The 15,144-nt window shown below is 42.4% G+C and overlaps 1 long non-coding RNA gene across 1 annotated transcript in view; it reads right to left on the minus strand.

The window, feature by feature from the left end:
• The window catches only part of LOC112625719, a 57,893-nt gene that overhangs the window by 40,925 nt on the left and 1,824 nt on the right, over positions 1–15,144 (minus strand). Inside the window, exons 2-4 of the long non-coding RNA XR_003119757.1 lie at positions 13,605–13,818; positions 11,965–12,057; positions 7,400–7,436 (exon numbers count right to left, since the gene is read on the minus strand). This is a non-coding gene — a long non-coding RNA (uncharacterized LOC112625719). The remainder of the gene's footprint in view (positions 1–7,399; positions 7,437–11,964; positions 12,058–13,604; positions 13,819–15,144) is intronic.

Raw genomic sequence — 15,144 nt, forward strand, 5'->3', positions numbered from 1 at the left:
TTTTTTTTTTTTTTTTTTTTTTTGAGACGGAATCTCACTCTGTTGCCAGGCTGGAGTACAGTGGCACGATCTTGGCTCACTGCAACCTCCGACTCCCTGGTTCAAGTGATTCTCCTGCCTCAGCCTCCCGAGTAGCTGGGATTACAGGCATGTGCCACCATGCCCAGCTAAATTTTTTTTTTTTTTAGTAGAGATGGGGTTTCCCCATGTTGGCCAGGATGGTCTCAATCTCCTGACCTCGTGATCTGCCCGCCTCGGCCTCCCAAAGTACTGGGATTACAAGCATGAGCCACCGCGCCCAGCCCTAGTGTTAATTATTAATAACCCTCACCTCCACCTTTCATTCTAGAAGTCTTCCAGTTTGGATGACAAATTATATATGGCAATAACCTACAGGTCACATTTGACAGTTTACTTTAAAAGTAAACAGCTTCCAAATTAACCCATCTTGGGAAGGTCTTGTGATTCATGGTGATACCTTGTCCTGAGTAAGGAATCTTATGAGTTCCTCAAATTGTTGATGTACTGATCAATGCACCACCTACTGACACTGAAAAGGACACTGATTTATTTCTGAGTCATAAGGTTTTGCTGATTGTCTTGCATGTAGACATTTTAGTCTTCATGTTGCAAACTGTAGCCAATTATTGTAACCTTTGTATTGTACCCTCCAATGAAAAAGGAAAACTCCTGTACAAAGAGTCCCCCTCCTTTCTTCTAACTTTCCTATTAAAGCTTTCCAACTTGTAACAGACTCCAGAACACTCTCAACTTTGTTGGTATGTTTTCCTGGGCTTATCCTCACATTTGGCTTACAATAAACCTTTATCAAATCATTTCTGCCTCAACAGCCTTAATTTCACTTGACAGTGGTCACCCAGTTTATAGGGCCCTACTCTAATCTTCATGCCCTCCTTTAGCTCGCTGATTTCATCTCTTATTACTCTCTCCATTGCTTTCTTCATTGAGGCTACCAAGGCTTTGCTATTCTTTGAACATACTAGACATGCTTCTCTATTAGATACGTGTTCCCTCTTCCTAGGAATGCTCTTCCCAGCTATCTACATAGCTTGCTCTCTTACTTCCTTCATGTCTTGGCCTAAATGCCACCTTCTTAATAAACCCTTATCTGATCACACTATTTAAAATTGTATCCTGTTCTCTCTCTGAACTAACTTTATGCATCCCTGCTTCATTTTTCTCCATGGGACTTACCACTCTCTGACATCCTGACTAATTTACTTCTTTGTTGCATTTATCGTCCTTCTTCCTCCACTAGACTGTTAAGTTCCATGAGGAGCACTTCTGTATTCCCAGAAGTTAGAATAGTGCTTGGCTGGTCAAATGGTTGTAACCAGAATGCTGATGGTGATATGGAAAGTGAAGGCGTGGTTGACGAGGTCTCAGATGGAAATGAGGAACCTAGAAATGGAGCAAAGGTCACCCTCATTATGCCCTAGCAAAGAACTTGGCTGCACTTTGTTCATGCTGTAGGGACCTATGAAAGTTTGAACTTCAGAGTGACAACCTAGGGTATCTGGCAGAGGAAATTTCTAAGCAGCAAAGTGTTCAAGAAGCGACATGGCTGCATCTAACTGCCTAACTCAGATGTGAGAGCAAAAAAATGACTTAAAGTTAGAAGTTATATTTAAAGGGGAAGCAGAGTGTAAAAGTTTAGAAAATTTGCAGCCTGGCCATGTGACAGAGAAAGAAGTATTTTCAGTAGAGGAATTCTAGCAGGCTGTGGGGCAACCACTTGCTAGAGAAATTTGAGTAACTAAAAGAGAGCCAGGTACTAATAGCTAAGACAATGGGAAAAAGGCCTTGAAGGCATTTCAGAGATCTAAGGGGCAGCCCTTGCCATCACAGGCACAGGCCCAGAGACCTAGGAGGGAAGAATCGTTTTGTGGGCCAGGCCTAGGGCCCCACGGCTCTGCACAGCCTCCTTGGGACAGTGCTCCCCACATCCAGACTGTTCCAGCTCCAGCTATGGCTCAAGCGGCCCCAGGCACAGCTCAGGTTGCTGCTCCAAAGGACACAAGCCATATGCTTTGGCAGCTTCCATGTGGTGTTAAGCCTGCAGGCATGCAGACTGTAAGAGTGAAGGAGGCTTGGCAGCCTCTACCTAGATTTCAGAGGATGTATGAGAAAGCCAGGGTGCCCAGCAGGCAGAAGCCTGCTGCAGGGCTGGAACCCTCACAGAGAACCTCTACTAGGGCAGTTTGGAGGGGAAATGTGGGGTTGGAGTCTCCACACAGTCTCCACTGGGGAACTGCCTGGTGGAGCTGTGAGAAAGGGGTCACTGTTTGGGTGAAGGAGAAAGGACAAGATGGAGGAAGGTGAACAAGAAGGCATAATCCATGTTGCTTCCGGGTTCTTCCTCACCAACTTTCCCGCGCGCGGGAAGATGCAGATCAACCGAGCATGCTCCAGGTGATGTCAATCCGAAGAGATCAAAACTTACCCGGCCATGCCTATGGAGACGCCCCTATCACGCCCTTATCCTGCCCACTGCCCTCCCCCTTCCAGTACCAATGCATAAAAGTCTGCCACTGGCAGGAGCCAGCGTGACTTCTTCAGCCCCCGCATTTGTGGACCGGAGAACACCACCCGAGAGTGCCGGCACGACTTCCCTGGCCCCCCACACCTGAGGACCAGAGAACCTCGTCCGAGAGTGTGTGCATATTTGCAATAAAAGACTGCCACTTTCTTATGTACTTTGGCCTCATGTTTAATTACTTAGCTCTCCCAAATTAAGTTACATTAAATGAAATCAAAACAGTTAGTGCCAATTTACATTAAATTAAAACAGTCACCACCCTCCAGACCTAAGAATGATAGATCCACTGACAGCTTGCACCCTGTGCCTGGAAAAGCCACAGGCGCTCAACTCCAGCCCATAAGAGCAGCTGTAGAGGCCGTACTATGCAAACTACAGGGGCGGAGCTTCCCAAGGCCTTGGGAGCCCACTCCTTGCACCAGTGAGCCCTGGATATGGGACATGGAGTCAAAGGAGATTACTTTGGAGCTTTATAATAATTGCCCTGCTGGGTTTTGAATTTGTATGGAGCTTGTAGCCCCTTTCTTTTGGCCAATTTCTCTTTTGGAATGGGCATGTTTCCCCAATGCCTATACATCCATTGTAACTTGGAAGTAAATAGCTTGTTTTTGATTTTATAGGCTCATAGGTGGAAGAGACTTGCCTTGTCTCAGATGAGACTTTGAATTTTGGGCTTTTCAGTTAACACTGGAATGAGTTAAGACTTTGGTGAACTCTTGGGAAGGCATGATTGTATTCTGCAACTTGAGAAGGACATGAGATTTGGGAGGGCCAGGGGCAAAATGATATAGTCTGGATATTTATCCCTGTCCAAATCGCATGTGGAAATTTAATCTCCAGTGTTGGAGGTGGGGCCTGGTGGGAGGTGTTTTGGTCATGGGGGCAGATCCCTCACACCTTGTAGCTATCCCCATCATAATAAGTGAGCTCTTGAGAAATCTGGTTGTTTAAGGGTGTGGCACCTCCCCCCACCCTTGCTCCTGTCTTTACCAGGTGACACACTTGCTCCACCTTCACCTTCCAGCATGAGTAAAAGCTCCCTGAGGCCTCCCTAGAAGCTGAGCAGATGCCTAGTGCCACACTTCCTATACAGTCTGTGAAATCGTGAGTCAACTAAACCTCTTTTCTTAATAAATTACCCAGTCTCAGGTATTTCTTTATAGTAATGCAAGAATGGCCTAACACACACTGGTTCTACAAAAAAAAAAAAGAAAAAAAATTAATTAATTTTAAAAAATTAGCAGAGTGTGGTAGTATGTGCCTATAATCCTAAGTTCTTGGGAGGCTGAGATGGGAGGATCCCTTGAGCCCAGGAGTTTGGGGTTGCAGAGTCATGATCATGCCACTGCACTCCAGCCTGGGGCACAGAGTGAGACGCCGTATTTAAAAATATAACATAATAAAATAATAAAATAAACCAGTATATGAGTATTAACCAAAGAATGAGTGAATAAATGAATGAATAAACTGAGTTTTAAAAGCGTGAAAAATAGCCAGGTGTGATGGCTTATGCCTGTAACAACAGCACTTTGGGAGGCCAAGGCAGGAGGATCACCTGAAGCCAGGAGTTTGAGATCAGCCTACCAGCCTGGGCAACAGAGCAAGACTTCATCTCTTTAAAAAAAAAAAATAAACATATATATGTATGTAACAGCAGGGGGCCAGGGTGGTGGTGAGGAGGCATGAGAAAAAGACCAGAAGAAAGTAGGCTCAGCTGGGCGCAGTGGCTCATGCCTATAATCCCAACATTTCAGGAGGCTAAGGTGGGCAGATCACCCAAAGTTAGGAGTTGGAGACCAACCTGGCCAATATAGTGAAACCCCTATCTCTACTAAAAATACAAAAAAATTAGCTGGGCCTGGTGGCACCTGTCTGTAGTCACAGCTACTCAGGAGGTTGAGGCAGGAAAATCGCTTGAACCTGGGAGGTGGAGATTGCAGTGAGCCAATATCACACTGCACTACAGCCTGGGCAAAGAGAGCAAAACTGTCTCAAAAAAAAAAAAAAAAAGCCGGGTGCATTGGCTCATGCCTGTAATCCCAACACTTTGGAAGGCTGAGGAGGGCAGATCACATGAGGTCAGGAGTTTGAGACCAGCCTGGCCAACATGGCAAAACCCCATCTCTACTACAAATACAAAAATTAGCAGGGCATGGTGGTGGATGCCTGTAATCCCAGCTACTCGGGAGGCTGAGACAGGAGAATTGCTTGAACCCGGGAGGCAGAGGTTCCAGTGAGCCAAGATCGTGCCATTGCACTCCAGCCTGGGTGACACAGCAAGACTCCATCTCAAGAAAAGAAAAGAAAAGAAAAGAAAGAAGGCTAAGGTACATTTGGATAGTCAGATTATAGATGACTTCTGTTTTATTTTTTCCAGATTTCCATACTTTACAAATGCTTCACATATTACTTTTATAATCATAAAGAAGTTAAAAAATAAAACTTACTGAGTGTCGACTAAGTGCCAGGTCTTCAGAAGCATAGATGAAGAGCATGAAGAATGCAAATTCATGCATCAGGCTGGGCATGGTGGCTCACGCCAGTAATCCCAGCCCTCTGAGAGGCCAAGGCAGGTGGATCACTTGAGGTCAGGAGCTCAAGACCAGCCTGGCCAACACAGTGAAACCCCGTCTCTACTAAAAAAATACACAATTTAGCCAGGCATGGTAGCGGGTGCCTGTAATCCCAGCTACTTGAGAGGCCGAGGCAGGAGAATCACTTGAACCAGGGAGGCAGAGGTTGCATTGAACCAAGATCACACCACTGCACTCTAGCCTGGGCGACAGAGTGGGACTCTGTCTCAAAAAAAAAAAAAAAAGTATTGCATCAGTGGGCTTAGTCTAGCCTGGTTATAAACTCCTGCTTGTGGCCTCAGCAACTTGCCTAGTGCTTCCCTGGGCCTAAGCCCTGTGGGGCTGAAACCCAGGTCAAAGTCATGTTCTCCAATCTAGAGCTGGGTGTCTCTCCCACTTCCTTTGGGCAGCAATCACCTTTACCCTGATTTAGACCAAGCCAAGCTTGCTATGCTGAGGTAACTTAGCTTATCACCAAGGTTATATTTAACAGACTGCTGAAAGGATTATAAAAAATTATGAGGATTTGAACTATCACCCAATGCCTCTGTCTGTTGGCACAGACAAGTCTAAAGCTTGATTTTGTGAACCTTGAGATGATCTTCCTCCAGCACTGCAAATTTAATCCTTCTCATCTAAAACTCCCATTCTAATGCCCCGCTGTGCTCCTGTCCCTGCAGAGCCCTCCAGCTCACCCTCCTGCAGTTGTCTTCCCTGCAACTGAGTCCTCTGCAACACATATTCCATTGTAGACAAGCAACTCTCCTCTTTCAAGTACATCCCTGGCTGTTCTCTCCATCTTCTTTCCTTGAAAGAGATCTGGCATCCTTCTGAGCACTCCACTTGCCTCATGGCTCTGTCTCTCAAGTGAAGGCTACTCATTTTGCACTATCCATGATTTTGAAAGCCAAGAGCTGAGCAGGCTCTCAGCATTCTTCTTGCTTCCCACTGCCATTTCTAAATCATAACTCCTTCACCTTCACATACATAAAAGACCTGCTCAGGTTTGTGCTGTGCCCTCCTGGTTGCTGTTACCAACATCTGCCTGGTTGGTGATCCACATTCTGTGAGCTCTCTGACACCCAGCCCAGGGTGCTGGTGACTCTTGTGCTCAGGAAGATGAGTAGTGCTATACCTTAGCCTTGCAGTACTTGACCTTCACCTATACTTCACACTCTTGCTGCTGAGGACACACCCTGGGCCACTCATCAGTCACAACAGCTCCATCTCATTCTAGGACCTTTTGTTTTTCTCCTAATCCTTCAGCTCTCATCTGATATCATTTCCTTTCCCTTCCAGTTTATACCTTGTGATCCCTCCAGCCCATTCACACTCTTGCCACTACCCCAGTCCTTTTGTTTACTAGTCTTGCAAAGTCTAAGCTCACAATAAGTCAAACCATTTTACTCTTGACTCTCAATCCAGGATGCTGACTTAAGATACAAGAGAGAAGGGGGACTGTTGATGGGTGCGAGGAAATGTGGGTTGAGAGAGTAACAAGTGGGCTGAGGGTCCAATTGTGATTGGAAATGTAAATGTGTCGAGACACCAACTCACATGGTTGTGTGATTTCCTCCACTGAGCCAGGGTAGGAGTACAGTGACCAAATGGTAGGATTTGGGGCCTTGCAGTAGAGGTGAATGGAACGACAAGACAATGAAGGAACTGAGATAGACTGAAGCAAAGGACCATAGTAGTATCTAAATTGAAGAGGAAAGGGAGTAAAAGCATAACTTCTGTTGGGCCTAGTATGTATATTGTATCCATCTACTTTCTTTTTCTTTATTTGGGGTGTATGGGAACCTGGCACAGTGTTAATAAGACCCAGAGTGTTCAGAAGAGAATGCAAGCCAGGCTAACGAAGGTGGCAGGTATAGCACCATCTCTCCCACACACAAATGTGACTGCGGTGACATGGAGATCTAAAATGATCTAATGCAGCCAGTTGATAAGGGCTCAGGGCTAGATTTCATCTTTCAGGGTAATGAGTTGTAGCATCAGTAATTGAGAGTGCAGGCTTGAAGGCAGGGGGCTACTTTCCAAGAACCCCAGGGGATTCCTGAAACCTCAGATAGTACTGAACACTATATATACTAGGTTTTTTCCTAAACATACATACCTAAAATAAAATTTAAGTTATATTATGCAGAGTAAGAGATTAATAATAATAGCTAATAAAATAGAATGATTGTAACAATGTGCTGTAATAAAAGTCATGCAAATGTGCATCTCTCTCTCTTAGAATATTTTATTTTACTGTACTCACCTATTTGGTTTACCCAGTTGGCCGTAGGTAACTGAAACTGCAGAAAACAAAACTGTGGATAAAGGGGTATTAGGGTTTTCCAAAGAAACCCAACTAATAGGATTACAGATATATGTATATATCAATAGGAAGAGACTTACTATGTGAACTGGCTTATGTGATTACAGAGGCTAAGAAGTCCCATGACATGCTATCTGCAAACTGGAGAACCAGGAAAGGTGATGGTGTAATTCAGTCCAAGTCTGAAGGACTGAGGGGAAAAGGGTAAGGTGTAAGTCCCAGAGTTGGAAGATTCAAGAACGAGGAGCTCTGATTTCCTGAAGGCAGGAGAAAATGGATGTCCCAGCTCAAGAAGAGAGAGAACGAGAGAATTTGCCCTTCCTATGCCTTAAAAAAATTATTTTTAAAGAGAAAGGTGTTGCTATGTTGCCCTGGCTGGCCTCAAACTCCTAGGCTCGAGCATCTTCCTGTCACAGCCTTCCAAGTAGCTGGAACTATAGGCACATCCTCTGCCTTTTTGTTCTATGTAAGCAGGAGCCTTCAGTGGATTGGATAATGCCTGACCACATTGGTGAGGGCAGACCATATTTGCTCCGTCTAGTGATTCGAATGCTTGTGAACCTCTCTGGACACATCCTCACAGACACGACCACAAACAATGTTTTACTAGCTATCTCATAAAATTAACCATCATGCAGACAGACCAGGGCTCTAATATGGACCTACCACATGCTAACTATAGCAACTTGGTAAATTACTTTACTTCTCTTTTGTTTCTTTGTCTGTAAAGTGAAGACAAGAATATCAGTCACGTAGAGCTATTGTGAGGATGAAATGAGGTCATGCGCTATTGTTAGTATTATTCTTGCAATAATACAATAGCAGAGCAAATTGATACTTGCCCAGGACCTCCTAATTTCCACCTTAACCTGGCACCTAGCTTAGAATAACACATTAACATAGTTAATAACTTATATTATCCAAATTTAACTCAGCCAAGACCTCCTGATCTCCTTCGATGGAATTTTATTCTAAGATGACTGTATTCCCTAGGGAAACCTATGTGTTCCTATGTGACTTCTCTCCTGGGTGATTCTGTCCAGACCCATGGCCTTAAATACCATCTATATGTGGATGATTCCTTAATTTATATCTCATTCTGATCTCTTTTATGACCTTCAGACTCATATATCCAGCTGTGTATTTGACATTTTGACTTGGATGTCTAATAGATATCCCAAAATTGCATTCAAAATAAAACTCTTGCACACGCAACAAAAGAAACAATATAAAACTTGGACTACATCAAAAATGTAAAACTTCTGTGTATAAAAGGATATAATCAATAGTGAAAAGGCATGGAATGGGAGAAAATATTTGCAAATCATATATCTGATAAGTGGTTCAGATCCCAAATATATAAAGAACTCCTGCAATTCAACAACAACAAAAAACCTGATTTCAAAATGGGCAAAAGACTTGAGTAGACATTTCTCCAAAGAAAATACATAAATTGCCAATAAGCACATGAAAAGATGCTCAACATAATTAATCATTAGGGAAATGCAAATCAAATCACAATGAAATACCACTTTATACCCATTAGGATAGTTTCTCTAAAAAAAACAAAAACAAACAAAACAACAACAACAAAACCACAGAAAATAACAAGTATTGGTGAGGACGTGGAGAAACTGGAACTGTTGTGCACTGTTGGTGGGAATGTGAAACGGTACAGCTATCGGGGAAAACAGTATGGCAATTCCTTAAAAAAATTAAACATACAATTACCACATTATCCAGTAATTCCACTTCTGGGTATATACCCAAAGAATTAAAAGCAAGTACTCAAACATGTACTTGTACATATACATTCACAGCAGCATTAGTCACAATAGTCTAAAGATGGAAGCAACCCAAGTGTCCATCAATGGATGAATGGGTAAACAAAATGTAGTATACGCATATAATGGCATATTATTCAGTCTTCAAAAGGAAGGAAATTCTGACATATGCTACAACATGGATGAACCTTGAAGACATTATGCTAAGTGACATAAAAGCGAGTCACAAAAGGACAAATACTATGTGATTCCACTCTAAGAGAGTAGTCAAATTCATAGAGACTTCTGTATTATAGAATGGTTTTCAGGGGCTAGGGTAAGGAGGGGAGTGGGGAGTTATTGTTTAGTAGGTACAGTGTTTCAATTTTGCAAGATGAAAAGAGCTCTCTACAGACGGAGGATGGTGATGGTTGCACAATGTGAATGTACTTAATGCACTTAAGAGTGGTTAAAATGGTAAATTTAATGTTATGTGTATTTCACCACAGTTTTTAAAAAGCAAAAAATAAATATAAAAAGCTCTTTAATTTCCCAAACCCCCACCCCACCAAATCTCCCCATTTCAAAAACAAACATGAAAAGCTACAAAATTGCTCAGGCTAAAAATTCGGGAATCATTCTTAATTTCCTTCCTTCATGCCCATATCCAATAGCAAATCATGTCACCTTTTTCTTCCAAAAATATTCTGAATTTATCCATTTATCTCTTCCATAGTTACCACTCTACTTCAGGCCATCATAAGCTCTTGCCTATAATGCTGCAATGCTTTCTAATCAGTCAACCTGCTTTCATTCTTGTCCTCTACAGTCCCTTCTCTATATAGCAGCCAGAATGTTCCTTTTATGCTAGAAATAAGACCTGATGCTTTTCTCTGCTTGAAAATACTCTGATAGGCCAGGCACAGTGGCCCATGCCTATAATCCCAGCACTTTGGGAGGCCAAAGTGGGCAGAGTTCAAGACCAGCCTGGGCAACATGGCAAAATCCCATCTCTACAAAAAATACAAAAATTAGCCAGGTGTGGTGCGTGTAGTCCCAGCTACTGGGGAGGCTGAGGTGTGAGGATCGCTTGAGCCCAGGAGGCAGAGGTTGCAGAGAGTCGAGATCATGCCACTGCACTCCAGCCTGGGTGACAGTGAGACCCTGTCTCAAAAAAAAAAGAAAAAAGAAAAAGAAAAAGAAAAAAAGAAAATATTCTGGTAATGATGCACCTAGAATAAAATCCAAACTCCTTGCCACTATCTACAAGGCACTAGACAATCTGGCTTCCATAAAAACTGGCCTCCTGCCAATGTCGCTGACTTATGTTCCAACACTATTTACTTTGATCACTATGTTCTAGTCACGCTGGTCTTCCCTCTGTTACTTAGTCACCCTGAGCACATCTCTTACCTCACAGTCTTTGTACTTGCTGCTCTTCTGCTTAGTACACCTGCTTCCCAGATCTTCACATGACAGATTCCTTCTTACCCTTTGCCTCTCAGCTCAGACATCACCTTCTCAAAAACATGTTCACTTACCATTCATCTAAAGCAGCTACCCAATGACTGTCATTCTATACCATTACTCTCTTTTCTTTCTCCTTGGCACTTACCACTACTTGACATTTGTATTTATTTGTACAAGTTTATTGTCAGCCTCTCCATCCTCCAAGTAAAATGTGAGCGCCATGAGAACAGATAGCTTGTTTCTTTCCTCAATTCCCAGAACTCAGAACAGAGTTTGGCACACATCAGTCTATTCATATGTTTGCCAAATGAACGAAGAAGTGAAAACCACTAGTGACCCAATTGTCCTGCCATGTCATATATATACACAAAACTCTTTTGGGAAAACTCATATTTCTATGTTGGCCCTCACTAATGTCTTTCCATCTAGTCTAGAATGCAATAACCAGTCTTTAAAATGTAAGCAGCATATTTCACATTTCATTTTTGCAGGTATCTCTGAAGGCAATGAATTTACATTTCTACTATTGCAAATAGGATGGTCAAGTTTGTTGCAATGCACAACTTTTTCTGCGAAATTCAAAAACTGTCCTGTACCTCTTGAAGCCAAATGGTGAGGTTTCACATTGGAAATTACACTCATCTAAAGAAACAGTCTGGACATTTAAGTCCTTAAACAGTTGTTCAAAGTATTTTATTACATACTTTTTCTAGTCTTCAGAATGTTTCAAGGTCCATTGTCTTCAAGGCTAGTTACCTATCTGTCCAGGCCAAACAAACTGGAGTTAAAATGCAGAATCACGTAACAGCAGAAATGTGATTTCTCATTCTACTGTGCAACCCAACAGAATTGTGCCAAGTCTTGCTAGGCTACCACTGTTCTACTGTGCCCAATGCCAATATGCATTGGGGTGATGACATCCCACTTGGGATGTTGTCTGATGACATAGACAGACTTCTCTGTTTCTCCACTCTTGGGTCATAATTCAATGTTCTGAGGCTGAGGCAAATAATGTCTTACAGGGATTTTGACAAGAAAAAAAAAATAGCTATTTCAGACTTTGTTCAAGTTCCCCTTGTATGTCAGACCCCATTGATTTCAGTAGGGATGGCACCATGTTCAAGAGGCTGAAGAGACCTAGAATCAGAAACTGAGACATAAGGTTTATTGAGAGGACTTACAGTACAGGGAAGTCCAGCGGCAGTGGGCTGGACAGGAGAACCAAAACTCCTTGTAAAAAGCATGCAGTTGGCCAGGCATGGTGGCTCATACCTGTAATCCCAGCACTTTGGGAGGCTGAGGTGGGTGGATCACCTGAGGTCAGGAATTTGAGACTAGACTGACCAACATGGTGAAACACTGTCTCTACTAAACACAAAAAAATTAGCCGGGCCTGGTGGTGGGCACCTGTAATCCCAGCCACTTGGGAGGCTAAGGCAGGAGAATCACTTGAACCCGGGAGGCAGAGGTTACAGTGAGCCGAGATTGTACCATTGCACTCCAGTCTGGGCAACAACAGCAAAAACTCTGTCTCAAAAAAACAAAAACAAACAAAGAGACATGCAGTTTATATAACACTTTTACTTAACACCTTTCCCCTAGCAACCTCTACCAGGCAACCTTCATTTTACCTAAAACAAAGGGCTTTGATCGCCTAGTAGGGCCTGCATTCTACAGGATGGGCTGGGGGTGGGAGTGGTTCAGAAGTTTGTCATAGATAAGAAATGAAATCTCTGGGTTGGCCACTCCCAGATTCCTTATCTCGGAGCTCTGAACACACATTCTTCTTAGACCATAGGGTCATTCTTCAGGTATGCATAAGTTATTGCTGCCAAGTGCATCCGTCAGGTGCATCTGCCATATGATCCTTACTAGAAGCATCCAAACACAGATTTGCGGGATCTACAGCAGACACCAGACAGACCCTCTGAATCATTTTCTACTCTGATGCTGAAGATATAATATTGGACTAAGCTTGTGCCTTCTACTCTTTTTTTTTTTTTTTTTTTTTGAGACAGAGTCTTACTCTGTTGCCCAGGTTGGAGTGCAGTGCAGATCTTGGCTCACTGTAACCTCCACCTCCCAGGCTCAGGTGATCCTCTCACCTCAGCCTCCCAAGTAGCTGTGACTACAGGAGTGTGCCACCACATCTGGCTAATTTTTGTATTTTTAGTAGATACAGGGTTTCACCATGTTGCCTAGGCTGGTCTCAAACTCCTAACCTCAGGTGATCCGCCCTCCTCAGCCTGCCAAAATGCTGGGATTACAAGTATGAGCCACTGCATCCAGCCTACTCTTTTCTTGAAGGAGGAGTTTGTTCTTTGGAGGCTTTCCCTTCCTCAGGCAAGTAATTGCTGACTATTCCAGCCTACATAACGTCCAGACATATCCAAATCTGTGGAGAACATATAGTTCTTAAGGTATTTATTTGGTGTCAATAATCAAAGTAAAACTAATAATTATAGCTAATATTTAGTTTGTAGTTAATATATGCTAGGAGCTTGAGCTAAGCACTACCATCCCAGGACACTGAGGCTTAAAACACTTTTAAAATTTGTTCAAGCTCACAAGCTTGAAATTGAAGAAGAAAGCAATTGAATATTGGTCTTTCTACTACCATACATCCAGAGCTATGCACTTAACCAATACAATATACTGTCTCTTATTGCACAAGTAATTACAAGGTTCATCTGTAAAATTCTATTCTGTAGAATAGAGGGGAAAACAAATTAAGGAATTACGGATGTTTATTCTTCTGAGCTTTAATTTAACATATTGTTTGATTAAAATAATTTATATATTAGTTATCTATTGCCACATAATACAATACCTCAAAATTTAACATTTTAAAACAACAAATATTCATTATTTCTCAGAGTTTCTGAGGATCAGGAATGTGGGAGTCACTTAACTGAGTGGTTCTGGTCCAGAAGACTCCCATGAAGTTGCAGTTAACCTGCCAGTAGTCATCTCAACAACCAACTGATGCTGAAGGAGCTACTTCCAAGTTCACTCAAGATTGTTGGTGGGCCTCAGTTTCTCATTAAATGCTGGCTGGAGACTTCATTCCTTGACATCACATGGACCCCTCAAAGGGCTGCTTATAACATGACAGCTTGCTTGTCTCTGAGCAAGAGAAAGAGAAAAAGAACATCCATGATGGACATCTTTTATAATGTAATTACCCAAGTGATATAAGTATCATCACTAATGCTATATGCTTTTGGTCACATAGACCAATCCTGGTACAGGGATCATTCATTGGGTGCCATCTTGGAGGCAAGCTACCACATCTGCTAGGGTATGAATGCATTTAATCTAAAGTTCTAGCCCTGAACTGTAGGGTTTTCCACCATATAAACCAGTTTTGCATTTTTTAACATGTAAAATAGGAAGATCCTAATTCAGAATCTTGCAGGATAAAGGGCCTCGGGTAACTGATTCAGATTCTAAGCTCTCTTTCTCTTTTAAAAGACGAAATTTAAGGCTGGGCATGGTGGCTCATACCTATAATCCCAGTATTTTGGGAGGCCAAGGCGTGGGGATCACTTGAGGTCAGGAGTTTGAGACCAGCTTGGCCAAAATGGCGAAATCCCATGTCTACCAACAATACAAAAAAAATTAGCTGGGTGTAGTGGGGTGTGGCTGTAGTCCCAGCCACTTGGAAGGCTGAGGTGGGAGGATTGCTTGAGCCTGGGAGGTGGAGGTTGCAGTGAGCCAAGATTGCCCCACTGCACTCCAGCCTGGGTGACAGAAGGAGACCCTGTCTCAAAAAAAAAAAAAAAAAGCAATTTAAATAGTAATGGCATTCAGATAGGAATCACAGTGCACCTGGAACTGGATGGCGCCATCTTAGGTTGCTCTCTACTTTGCGCATGTGGACAAGCCGTCCATGACAAACGGTTTATTTTCTTCCTAAGGATGTGCAGCTTCTTTTGTAGTCTACTGCATTGTTTTCAATCCCTTTCAGGAATGTTATCTGATGCCCAACTGATATTTCTCAAATGTTAAAATAAGACTTCTTCACCTTGTTTGGTCTGGACACAGGTCAACATTCTTCTCATAGAAGCTTTCGTTTCTTTTGAAGTATTAAAACAATATTTTAGCACACAAAAAAGGAGTTTATTTTCAAGAAGCTTTGCTTTCTTTTTCAGTTAGTTCTAGATAAGAACTATAACTTCACAAGATGTTAGAAGGATTTAAGTACATTGCTGAAGGTATAACCATCCATCTTCAGGAAGCAAGAATAGTGAATAGTAAGTATAAAGAAACAAATAAGTCCTGTGATAACATCTTTATCATAATTTTTAAAGTCTATTATGCTTTATGCAAATGTTTAGATTTCCTTGTTAAAAATCTGCGGGCAAGGTTAGGTTCCTTTTCTGTAGCTTTATTTTCAACTTACAATATAGTGACTATTAAATATTCTTTACCCAACACATTATATTGTAA

Source organism: Theropithecus gelada, chromosome 6 (genome assembly GCF_003255815.1).
Source record: "Theropithecus gelada isolate Dixy chromosome 6, Tgel_1.0, whole genome shotgun sequence".
In the NCBI taxonomy this organism is placed as follows: domain Eukaryota; kingdom Metazoa; phylum Chordata; class Mammalia; order Primates; family Cercopithecidae; genus Theropithecus; species Theropithecus gelada.